This window comes from Lithobates pipiens, unplaced genomic scaffold, assembly GCF_037356315.1.
Source record: "Lithobates pipiens isolate NorthernLeopardFrog02 unplaced genomic scaffold, aLitPip1_a1.2 Scaffold_22, whole genome shotgun sequence".
Classification (NCBI taxonomy): Eukaryota; Metazoa; Chordata; class Amphibia; order Anura; family Ranidae; genus Lithobates; species Lithobates pipiens.
In genome coordinates this window covers 300,688,270-300,700,935 of record NW_027507784.1, presented here as the reverse complement: position 1 = coordinate 300,700,935, position 12,666 = coordinate 300,688,270, and the positions used below count along the sequence as shown (strand labels likewise).

At 46.5% G+C, this 12,666-nt stretch overlaps 1 protein-coding gene across 1 annotated transcript in view; it reads left to right on the top strand.

The window, feature by feature from the left end:
* The first annotated feature begins 4,553 nt into the window (after nucleotides 1-4,553).
* The window catches only part of RAB40C (RAB40C, member RAS oncogene family), a 48,299-nt gene continuing 40,186 nt past the window's right edge, over nucleotides 4,554-12,666 (top strand). The window contains exon 1 of the mRNA XM_077449237.1: nucleotides 4,554-4,745. The gene's annotated coding sequence lies outside the window, so the exon portion shown is untranslated. The remainder of the gene's footprint in view (nucleotides 4,746-12,666) is intronic.

Below are 12,666 nucleotides of genomic sequence, written 5' to 3'. Positions count from 1 at the left end.
GGCCGCGTACATCCATTCACTTGTATTGGGGGCTGTGCAAGGCACACGTGTCTTCCCGGATGCCAGAAAGCATTGGGGATGGTATGCATTGGCACACAGGAGCTGTTAAGCATCTGTGTGCATGAAGTCTCAGGGCCAGGTATAGCCAGGCAACTAGCATTTTCAGAAAGAGGCCAGCAATAGCATCTTTCAGTCATGAGAGATACAATTCAAAGCCTAACTCAAACAAACCTGACATGATATAGGCGCATATTCCCCCCCCCCCCCCCCCGTAGTGTATACTTCTCTCAAACCAGAGCACTATGTGCTATTTCTGTCTGCTGTTGTGTCCCGCTTTTGACAAGTTTTCCTGACACATACGATAAAAAGGTGACAGGGGAAAGATCTCCAGCACACAGCCTGTAATTGACAGCCTCAGCTCTGTTCCTGTGTGAAGGAGGGTGTCCCTTCCCTCTAATCAGCTATCAGCGCTCTTCTCTTCTCTCAGATCTGTAGCATGTAACTTCAGCTCCCCACCCCCTGCTATCCGAAAGCTCAGGTAAACTGTATACATTATGGAATTTGAACTAGAGAAGAGAAGGTTGCAGATAAAAAGGTACAACCCATGTCTCGGGTCCTTATTGGATAGATTGATAGCTGCTGCTGTCAAACAAAACCAGTGACCCTGGGGGGAGAGTCCTGCTGTCTGTCAATGGACATAGCAGCTGGACTCGGGAGCGTGCCTGCACGAGTGCCCCCATGGGGGGGGGGGGGGTGTCGTCTGCCGGTCCCAACCAATCTTCTCCGCCCGATCTCTCTCACATTACATGTAGTAGAGCTGCAGACAGCAAGGAGATCGGATGAGGCAGAGATTGTTTACATGCCACGGTGCTCATCCAGGCAGCAGATGGAGGAGATGGGGTGCGGAGTGCTTGGGAGGGATCAGAGGTGATTTTTAGGAAAAGCACTTCTCTGTCCTTGACACGCTCCCTCCAGTCATAAGCATGAAATGACAGGGCTCCCTTCTACCCCTTATATACTGGCCCCTCCCCCCTGCAGATGCTGGGAAGTGGCTATGTCTGTACACATAGGTGCTAAATGGAACTTTATATTACAGGTATATTACAGGTAGTGGTTGGATTACATTGATATCTCACAATTTTTTATGTATGCCCCCCCCCCCCCCCCCACACCCTGTAACTTTTCATGTGGGTCTGCTAATTATCAAATCTGTCCTGTTATTGCTTTGTGTCTATGGTCTTCATGCTCCCATGTAATCTCCATTCACTATGCTTGCTGCTATGCTTATAATATATGTGAGCCCGATCCAGTCTTTTGGTTGCTACAGAGTGCTGCACAAATATTCCAGCAAGGATACTGAATCCCTCATATCAAGTCTGGATGACATCACTGTGATTGCCTCATGCCTAGCAGAGGGATTGTGACTCTTACAGATGGCTTCATTTTACCAAATTTGCTACTATCACTTTCTGCTGATTTATCACTTCTTTCTGCTGCTGGGGCCCTAAAAAATAATTAAAAAAAACGACTGACAGCGTTCACTGCCCTACTGATGTGGGATGGAGGAGGAGGAGGACATGGGATGGAGGAGGACACAGGATGGAGAAGGACACGGGATGAAGGAGGAGGACACGGGATGGAGCAGGACACGGGATGGAGGAGGAGGACGAAGAAGAGGAAATGGGAAAGAGGAAGACATGGGATGGAGTAAATAAGATTAGAAAATGAAGACATGATATCAGACATCCCAACCTGCAAAAACTAATTTCAGTCTAATTTGCCGATTCCCCCCCCCCCCCATAAAATGCAGCCTTACCAGTGCCCATGAAATGCAGCCTGATCACAAAGGGGCTGGGCTGGTGGTCCTGGGGTCTGGTTGCTGGAGGTGATCTGCTGGTCCTGGAGTCTGGCTGCTGGAGCCTGGGGTCTGGCTGCTGGGGCCAAGGGTCCAGTTTCTGGAGCTGGGCAGCTGGGGCCTAGGGTCCGGCTACAATGGGGCTGGTGAGGCATCCTAATCAGCGAATTCAGTACAGACCCCCCTCCCGCAGTGTAGACCCCACTCCCACAGTACAGACCCCTCTCCCGCAGTGCAGACCCCCCTCCCGCAGTATAGACACCTCCCCCTCCATCATTATAGACCCCCCCAGTGCAGCCACCCCGCCATCAACATAGACCCCCCTAACTGCAGACCCACCCCCCTCCATCAGCATAGACCACCCTAAGTGCAGACCTGCCCCTCCATCAGCATAAACCCCCTCAGCATATGCACCCCCTCCATTAGCATAAATCCCATCAGTGTAGAACACCCCCTCTCCACTTGTCCTAGTAGTCCCCCCTCCCATAGCACCCCCAGCATTTGTCCATGTACAAATACTGTACACTGTTCAGACCTCAGAACGGTGCGAGATATGAACAACAGCATGTCCCTCATCCATCCTGTGTACAGTAGTGTGGAAGGAGCTGCAGTGCAGAGGGGTGGGGTACCGATCTGAGTTGAGAGCCGGGGGAAACATTTTGGCAGTAATTCTCAATCAGGGTTCTGTGGTACCATAGGGTTCCTCCAAAGGTTGCTAGGGGTTCCTTCAGCATTGGGCAATTTCTGCCTCTCAGATAAGTTCCCACTGACTCCATTGATCTTTTTAGCTATCTGTAAGGAGGTAATTCTTCCCAATGACCACAGGTGTAAGGACCATTCTTCCCACTGACCATCACACTAATGTATCATGAGTTGTAGATTTCTAATTTTTAGCAGGGGTTCCCCGAGACTGGAGAACTATTTCAAGGGTTCCTGTGTTGAAAAGGTTGAAAAAGGCCGCGTTTCGGGGAGGGAGAGACACAGATCAGTGGGGTGTGCAGATCTTATGATGCCGCTGCCCACAGGTGTCACCCGGATGCGGCCCGCACCCCTCACCCCTTCATAACAACACCACTGCCTCCGCCCACCCACCTCCTTCCCTGCTGAATTGACCAGACGAAAAATGTACCCGTGCCCATGCAGCAGCAGCCAAAGCAGACTGGGGACAGCAGTATGGGCTGCCCCCCCCCCGCCTCAGCTCGCAGCACCTTACATCCGCCTGTCACTCAGCCACAGACAGAGCGGCCGTACTCCATTCGGGCTGTTCTGTCTGTCTGTGGCTGAGTAACAGGCACAGCCCAGGAGATTGCCTGCACTCATGGGTGTCCAGGAGCCCGCAGCTCTCGGGAGACTTGAGATGTCTGGGCAGTGTATATATATATATATATATATATAATATATGGGGGGTCGGTGACACCGATGCATTTTTTTTTATATTACATACATGTGCTTAGGGGCTAAGGGGTTTAATACTGTACTAGTGGAAGGGAGTACTAAAAGTACATGAGTTATGCTGCATACACACGATCGGAATTCTCGTCTGAAAAAGCTCTGATGGTTTTCCTGACGGAATTCCGACGGAATTCGGCTCAAGCTGCCTTGCCTACACACTGCCACACCAAATTCCGATCGTTTATAACGTGGTGACGTACAACATGTACGACGGTACTAGAAAAAGGAAGTTCAATAGCCAGTAGCCAATAGCTTCTGTCTCGCAGTTGAATCTGAGCATGTGTGATTTTTGGCGTGTCTTTATCAGTTGAACTTAAATATAAACATTGTAACATTTTGCCAATGGAATAGACTGTGTGTAAGTGAAAAAAGTTTCTGACATTTGTTGGTTTCAAGTTAAAATCATTTTTTTTTTACTTGAAAACTACTTGGAACCCCCAAAATATATATATATAATGTTTTGATTCTTGGCAGACTGCCTGTTTTTTCTCTTCCTTTGGAGGGCTGTGGCTTCAGAAGAGCAGAGAGAATTATTTGCTTAGAAAGAATTATGAAACACTTTAGTCAAGATTGCAATAATGATTCTTGACGATTAATTGTGCAGCTCTACTGTCTCCATTGTGCCCCCCACACTGGACCCGCCTCCCTGGCAAAGTGACATCACTGCTAATGACACTTACTATCCCTCCTATGAAAAAGCTGTGAGGTGTAATCTCCTATTAGTCCACTGTAGGGCGCTGTGCTGGTTATGTCAAATAAGCTGTGAGAAGACACGCCCTCCGTCTGACAAAGTTACAGTGAAAATGTTGCAGTTCGGACGTCGCGCGCTTGGTATGACGTCACCCGCCCGCCCCTTCATCAATCAGAGGAAGCGCGAGACCCCCGCGCCCCCGATGTACAGTGACAGTGAGCGTACGGGGACGAACAAAGTACATGACTGCTCGTGCACTGTGTGCGTGTGTTACTGTTTACAGATCTGCGTACAGGCGCCCGGGAGCGAGCACGCACTGCGGGGGAAGTGCATAGAATGAAGGGAATGCCGCAGAGGTGGGCGTAACCTAAAATGCTTTCCTCTACTAGTCTAAACTAAAGTCATAGGGAGGGGCGTGGCCCGGAGCCCCAGTAGGCGCTGTCACCGGTGTCTGAGGGAAAAAGTGGGGGCGTGGATAGGAGGCGCTCGCCGGTGATTGGGTGGCTGGTTCAGGAAGGGGTGGGAGGTTCTTTGTGTGACGGAGGTCCTGTTGTTGTGGGCATGCGCAGTGAGCGGGATCTGTGTGGGGGAGATTGGACGCGGTAAAGCTTTGAGTAGTGAGCAGAGGCGTCTGGTGCTGGGAGCGGAGAACGACGTGTGGGTGCGAGGAGGAGGAGGCCGAGACAGAGTCCCGGGCTGGAGTAACCCGAGTCCCCAGTGTTGGGCCTTTCACCTGGACGTGTAGTGGTGAGTCCCGCTTGTTCCTATGGACGGCATCCGGCCAGCCTTGCTCCTCTCCTCCGAGGTGTACAGCAGAGGTGAACTACTCCCTCCCTCCCCCTCTGCAGATCATTGGGGGGGGTCCTCCTCTGACACATGAACAGGGAGCTCCCAGGGATCCTTCCCTGCTGGGGATCGTACAATCATGTTGTATAGTCAGTCCACACACACACACACACTACAATCTGATTGTACGATCTAAGTATGTATGTAGTGCCAGGGCCTGCCTGCTTGTTTGGAGGTGGGTGAGTCCTCCTATTCCACAGATTCGGTAGATCTGATGGTGTGGACAGATTGCAGTGTGTGGGGTGAGCCTGAAGGGGATCGTGAGATCAGATTGGACTCTGTACAGTGCCCTGTAAGTTCACCCCACAAGTCACAATCTGTACAATCTGCTTCAGATCTACCGCCCCTGTGTGATAGGAGGACCTACCCTACCCTATCTACCCGTATACAGACAGGCAGGCAGGTCCTTGCACTAGTTGTTGGAAGATCTAACGGAGATTGTATACATTGTATCTGCTGGTCATACACTGTGCAATCTCCTTTGTATCTCCTGTCAGCTGTGCAGTGGGAGGATCTGACTGATTGCATACAGACAGGATGGATTGTTCAGGTTTGCTCTGATATGATAAGAAGTCCCGGTTCCCACCCCCCGGGGAGATGTGGGAATCCCAGCACTTCACACTGGAATGGCAGACTGGTTCCCGCTGACATCTGTGTCACCCCCGAATCGGATCGCAGTGCGAACTATGAAATGCTACAGGAATTCCAGTGCAGACCATAGAAAGGTCCTGCCCCATTTTAGGGCAAAATGCGATTTCAGATATACAGTTTGTATGGCTGAATTTGCATTGCACAGCAATGTGGAGGGAATCGCATGCTATGTCGGTGATTGCAGCACCGTGAACACAGCCTCTGGGCTTGTTTACAGGAGCAGTTGTGGGGGGGGGGGGGGGGGCGCAAATACCTTGTGTTTGAGTCATGTTTTTTACCGCTCCCCCTCTTCATCTGCAAGCAATAGGCATGTCGCAGTGTTTTGTTTTGAAACCGTAGCAGGAATTGCCTACTGTTGTGTTTGACCGGTGTAATGTCAAAATGGCCAATTCATCGAGATCTCCAATTACGTCGCGAACGGTTGGTGTAAACCGTCAGAAATTGGAGACTTCGACTCAACAGCAGCCGTATAACTGTGTGCTCTCTGGTACACAAAGACTTTGCTGTTTTGACACAACATCGGCTAACAAGGAAAAAGTTGTCGTCGCCTCAGAGGTGGCCGTTTTGTTGGTTAGCATCGGAGTAGATTAACAATATCTGCTCATAATATTATGTACCGGAGTTGTGCTGGCGTTGTGTCAAAACAGCAAGTTCTCAATCTCCAATTACTGACTATTTACAGTAACCGGAAGTGACTTAATTGGAGATCTCGATTAAATTGGCTATGTTGACAGCACACCGGTGTAATATGAGATAGCTGCTACCCGCCCTACTGCCCATGCACGATGTGCAGCCGGAGTAACGTTGGCTTGTGTCCATCTTGGTACACCCGCACTTGTCCACAGTAAGCCTGGAGTTAGAAGTCAGCAAGCGCCATAAATCTATCCCCTATTTTGTAGACGCTATAACTTTTGTGCAAACCAATCAATAGCTGCTTATTGGAATTTTATTTTTTATTTTTACGAAAAAAGATATGTAGAGTACATATCGGCCTAAACTGAGGAAAAAAAAAAATATTTTTTTTTAAAAAAATTGGGATATTTATTATAGTAAAAAAATAAAGTTTTTTTTTTTTTAATCAAAATTCTTGATATATATATATATATATATATATATATATATATATATATATATATATATATATATATATATATATATATATATATCAAGAATTTTGATTAAAAAAAAAAAAACTTTATTTTTTTACTATAATAAATATCCCAATTTTTTTAAAAAAAAATATTTTTTTTTTTCCTCAGTTTAGGCCGATATGTACTCTACATATCTTTTTTCGTAAAAATAAAAAATAAAATTCCAATAAGCAGCTATTGATTGGTTTGCACAAAAGTTATAGCGTCTACAAAATAGGGGATAGATTTATGGCGCTTGCTGACTTCTAACTCCAGGCTTACTGTGGACAAGTGTGGGTGTACCAAGATGGACACAAGCCAACGTTGTATATATATATAGCGCGCAAAAAATAAAAATCACAGAGGTGATCGAATGCCACCAAAAGAAAGCTTCTCAGTTAAAGCGACGCCGTGCCGTATCGCAAAAAGTCAGGAAGGGGGTAAATCCTTCCGGGGCTGAAGTGATTAAAAGCAGTGGCAAGCCTGCTGACCTCACAGGTTTGCTGATGTGACCCGAACACCGCTGCTTTAAAATTAAACATCAAAACGGTGTTACGGACTTCTAAATACTTCATTTCACTATATAGGCTGAGTTTACTGTTAAAAATAACTTTGAAAAGCAAGACTCTGGTGAGTGTATAAAGATGTCTGCTTGCCGACTTCTAACTGTAGGGCTACTGCGGTCGAGTGTGGGTGTTCCAAGATGGCCACGAGGCAGCGTCACTTCGGCTGCGCATCAGACCGGGTAGCAGCTTTGTGATGGGTAGCGGGTATCTGATAGAACACCGGCAGTACAGCCAGGCAAAGGAGACCCATTCAAGTCCAATGCCAGCTGTGTGCCGGGCACAGCAGTGTGGTGTTTAGGAGATTAAAAAAAGAAGACATATTGCCTTACTGCCTATCAATCACTTCTGAAAAGCACCCTGAGCACAGATTACTTTTCAGAGGAGTGTCCGCTAGCTAGCGTGATGGGGCCCTTATGGTTGCTATACAAGCCCTTCAATAAATTATCACTTTATTTTCCGATTGATCCCCTTTTGATAGGAATAATCAGATTACAGTCAGCAACACATACTATCGATATGATAGGCGCAGGGCAAGTACATTTCAAGCAAGAATTAAGAGAAGAATGGGGTTTAAAAAAACAAACAAACAATGTTTTATGCTCCCCTAGGAGGATGCAGTATTAGTCCAGTCCTGCATCTGTCCTCCGCTGCTTCTGATGCTGGCAATACATTTATTCAATTTATCTTCAGCCATGTAGTGGAAGGGACTACCTGATTATATACAAATTAAAAGTGTTTGTTTGACCTCATATTCAACTTTTTTGGTAAATCTAAAAAAATGGCTTCACAGCCGGTTCCCTACTGCACATGTGTGCTGCGCTTTTTAACTGGCTCCGCAGCGGGGGAAGGAGGAGCAATGACGCAACGGCGCTGTCTTCTGGAAATGGGGAAAGGTACCTGTCAAAAACAGATACCCGTTTCCCACAACACCACCGGGGAGGGCGAGGAAGCAAATAAGTTCCAATTTTAAGTGGAACTTTTTGGCTGAATTGGGAGCTGAAATGGAGCAGAAGACACACAGGACTCCTGTGCAGTTCGCACCGGAGCCTCTCTGGATAAGTGTGAATCCGCTCCATGGAGAGCCGGTCACAATCTGCGTCTCATACGCTACAGAGCCTGCTCTGGAAATGCGCTGTTACCCAAGCCCTTTGTGAGTAGCCATTTTAATAGGAAAATAAAGTTGTTTTTTTTTTTTTTTTACAACTTATCAGTGAGCACTTTTCTCGCCATCTATACTCCTGGAGAAATCGAGTGGAGGTCCTGGACCCTGCCTGGGCGATTTACCCATATGGGACATGTGTGTTTGACCATCTGTTAGCTTCAGTGGTCCACATCTTGTGAGAGAAGCGAGTGCTCTGGAGGGTTTTATCACCATTGCAAATGGATTTGTGTTCTGTCACGTGGAATCTTTCAGTGCTTGCTGGGACTGTTAGTCCACCTCCTGTTCTTTATGGACTATCATTGGATTTTATAGAACTTTTTATTGCAATACGTTTTATATGCATTGCACTTTTGTTTTATATTATGCCTATTTATTTGGATTATGTGATGATCTTTTGTGTACAGCTGCATTAGTTATAATCAGAATTTTTTGCACTGATTGATTTTTTTTTTTTTCCATCATTAGCTGTCATTGCCTATGCAGGTGCTATTGTGGTCCGTGCTGTGCTCTTCTTCTTCTTTTTTTTTTTTTTTTTTCTGTAGGGCTCCCGAGACGGAACGATTCTGATTGATCAAAGCCGTCATGTGCCAGTGCTGACCAATCGGTCACTCTGATCCATCCCAAAAGCCCTACAGAAAGAAGGGCAGCTGCTGCATGAGCAGTGGCCGCCAATCCCCCACATTGGTAGGTACAGTGGGGACTAAGGGGCGGATATGGCTAGGGTGTTGGTTCATCCCCCTATTTTTTAATTTATTTATTTTTTCTCCTGAGGAGGTGAGCTATGCTGAATAATTGAGATCAGTATTCCGCCATGTGAAAACAAAGCACCACTGTATGTAACATTGTTAAAATGTATCCGTGACACGGATGTTCTATTGAAGAATGGGAAATGAGATGTCCCGAAAAGCGATAAATGAGTCTCGGGAGAAATTGGACAACAAACCTCTTTAAAATTAGCAAACTGACTGTGAAATAGTGGTTTACAGCCTGATAAGTGTGTGTGTACTAACAGAGATCACACAAATGGAGCGTGAACAATGTCTGTTGTGTTACAGGTGTGATGTTGATGATGCAGTTATGTAGAAACCATTTGTTGTCACCTCACTTACTCCAGGCATAGGGGGATCTGTCCTTCAATCTGCATTGTAAGGCACAATGAATACACTGAATGTATTGTACTGACTCATGATGTCCTCACTCAGAAAGGTGTGTTGTTGTCTGGTGCTTTTACAAAACGATTGTGAATCTGGAGATCAATTGACATGGAACAGTCCAGGTTTGGTTTCTGTTGTTTATATGTGGCCTTTGTTGTTGCTGGTGTGTGTTATTTTGTTGTTTGGCTTTCCTTTGTTCCCTGTCAATAAAACTTCTTTAGCTCTCAATGTGGCTGGTATGGTAGGGTTGCCACCTCATCGCTTTAAAACCAAACGCATATACAGTATCTCACAAAAGTGAGTACACCCCTCACATTTTTGTAAATATTTTATTATATCTTTTCATGTGACAACACTGAAGAAATGACACTATGTGACAATGTAAAGTAGTGAGTGTATAGGTTGTATAACCGTGTAAATTTGCTGTCCCCCTCAAAATCACAAAACACACAGCCATTAATGTCTAAACTGCTGGCAACAAAAGTGAGTACACCCCTAAGTGAAAATGTCCACATTTTGTCCAATTGGCCATTTTCCCTCCCCGGTGTCATGTGACTCATTATGCCGGCCATACACGGTTCAAATTTCGAGCTGCAGCACAATGGTCAAGACCATACAGCGTTTTAACAGGACAGGTTCCACTCAGAACAACCCTAACCATGGTGGACCAAAGAAGTTGAGTGCACATGCTCAGCATCATATCCAGAGGTTGTCTTTGGGAAATAGACGTAAGATTGCTGCAGAGGTTGAAGGGGTGGGGGGGTCAGCCTGTCAGTGCATAGACCATAAGCCACACACTGCATCAAATTGTTCTGCATGGCTCTTCCCAGAAGGAAGCCTCTTCTAAAGATGATGCACATGAAAGCCCACAAACAGTTTGAAGACAAGCAGACTAAGGACTTGGATTACTGGAACCATGTCCTGTGGTCTGATGAGACCAAGATAAACTCATTTGGTTCAGGTGGTGTCGTGTTTGTGTGGTGACAACCAGGTGAGGAGTACAAAGACAAGTGTGTCTTGTCTACAGTCAAGCATGGTGGTGGGCGTGTCATGGTCTGGGGCTGCATGAGTGCTGCCGCCACTGGGTAGCTACAGTTCATTGAATATCCAAACAAAATAACTCGCTGCTCCAGGTGAGATGGGAAGCCTAATGATATCATGAATGCCAAAATGTACTGTGACATACTGAAGCAGAGCATGATCCCCTCCCTTCAGAGACTGGGCCACAGGGCAGTATTCCAACATAACGACCCCAAACACACCTCCTAAGACGACCACTGCCTTGCTAAAGAAACTGAGGGTAAAGGTGATGGACTGGCCAAGCATGTCTCTAGACCTTAACTCTATTGAGCATCTGTGGGGCATCTCAAACGGAAGGTGGAGGAGCGCAAAGTCTCTAACATCCACCAGCTCCGTGATGTCGTCATGGAGGAGTGGTAGAGGACTCCAGTGACAACCTGTGAAGCTCTGGTGAACTCCATGCCCAAGAAGGTTAAAGGCAGTGCTGGAAAATAATGGTGGCCACACAAACTATTGACACTTCGGGCCTAATTTGGACATTTTCGCTTTGAGGTGTACTTACTTTTGTTGCCAGCGGTTTAGACATTAATGGCTATGTGTTGAGTTATTTTGAGGGGGACAGCAAATTTACACTGTTATACAAGCTGTACACTCACTACTTTACATTGTAGCAAAGTGTCGTTTCTTCAGTGCTGTCACTTGAAAAGCGAGAATAAAACATTTACAAATATGTAAAGGGTGTATTCACTTTTGTGAGATACTGTATGAATTACACGGGTTCTGAGGCTAATTTAATGCAGATAAGGCACCAAGTGAGTTTAATTACCACTTTAAAGTGGTTGTAAACTCATTTTTTCTTTTTTGGGACTTCTACCTATAGGTAGTAGAAATATATATCCTAAATGTGCACCGTTTAGGAGATATTTCACTTGTAGTCTGCCGATTAAAGTGAATGGTGCATGCACGGAGAAGAAACTAAACTCTGTGCCGTTGTGCGTATGCGTGGGAGTGATGTCACACAGCTCCGGCAAATCGCAGAGCCGGAGTCAGCAGCCTGGAAGGAAGAGGGGCTTGAAGATGGATGCTGCCTACACAGGGGGCATCACTGGATTCTTTTGCAGGTAAGTGTCACATAATGGGCTAGTAATTATGCGATGTATACTAGCCCATTATGCTTTTAATTTGCAGGCTATACAGGGAGCAAAGGATGTCCACCAGAGAGATCGCTTCTCCAATGTGGACACTCGATGCAGGGAGGAGCCACCAGCGCTGCCATGGGACCTCACAAGAGGAGGTTCGGGGCCACTCTGTGCAAAACATACTGCACAGTGGAGGTAAGTATGACATGTGTGGGGTTTTTTTTTTTTTTGTTAAAAGGGATGGTTTTCAACCCCCTTAATGTGCTTCTTCTTGAGCCGCTCCTTTGTTACCTTGGCTGTGTGTTTTGAGTCATTGTCATGCAGGAATACCCATCCACGACCCATTTTCAATGCCCTGGCGGTTCTCACCCAAGATTTGACGGTACATGGCCTCGTCCATTGTCCCTTTGATGCAGTGAAGTTGTTGTGTTCCTTTAGCAGAAAAATGCCCCCAAAGCATCATGTTTCCTCCTCCATGTATGACGGTGGGGGGGAGTGTTCTTGGGGCTCATAAGCAGCATTCCTCCTCATCATGCCAAAGAGCTTGATTTTTGGTCTCATCTGAACACTTTTACCCAGTTCTCCTCTTAATTTGTCAGATGTTCATTAGCAAACTTCAGACCGACCTATACATGTGCTTTCTTGAGCAGGGGGACCTTACGGGTGCTGCAGGATTTCAGTCCTTCATGGTGTAGTGTGTTGCCAATTGTTTTCTTGGTGACTATGATCCCAGCTGCCTTGAGATCATTGGCAAGATTCTCCCGTGTCGTTCTGGGCTGATTACTCACCGTTCTCATGACCATTGAGGCTGGATCCACACCTATGCAAATTAGATGCAGGTTTCCCCCCTCATCCAAGTCACATGACAGGATAATGTGACCGGCTCTCTATGAAGCCAGTTCACATATCTTGGCTGCAGCTCCAGTGCGAATTTGCACAGGAGCCCTCTGCGTGTTTTGATCCGTTTCAGGTCTGAATTCAGCCCAAAAATCTGGGCTGA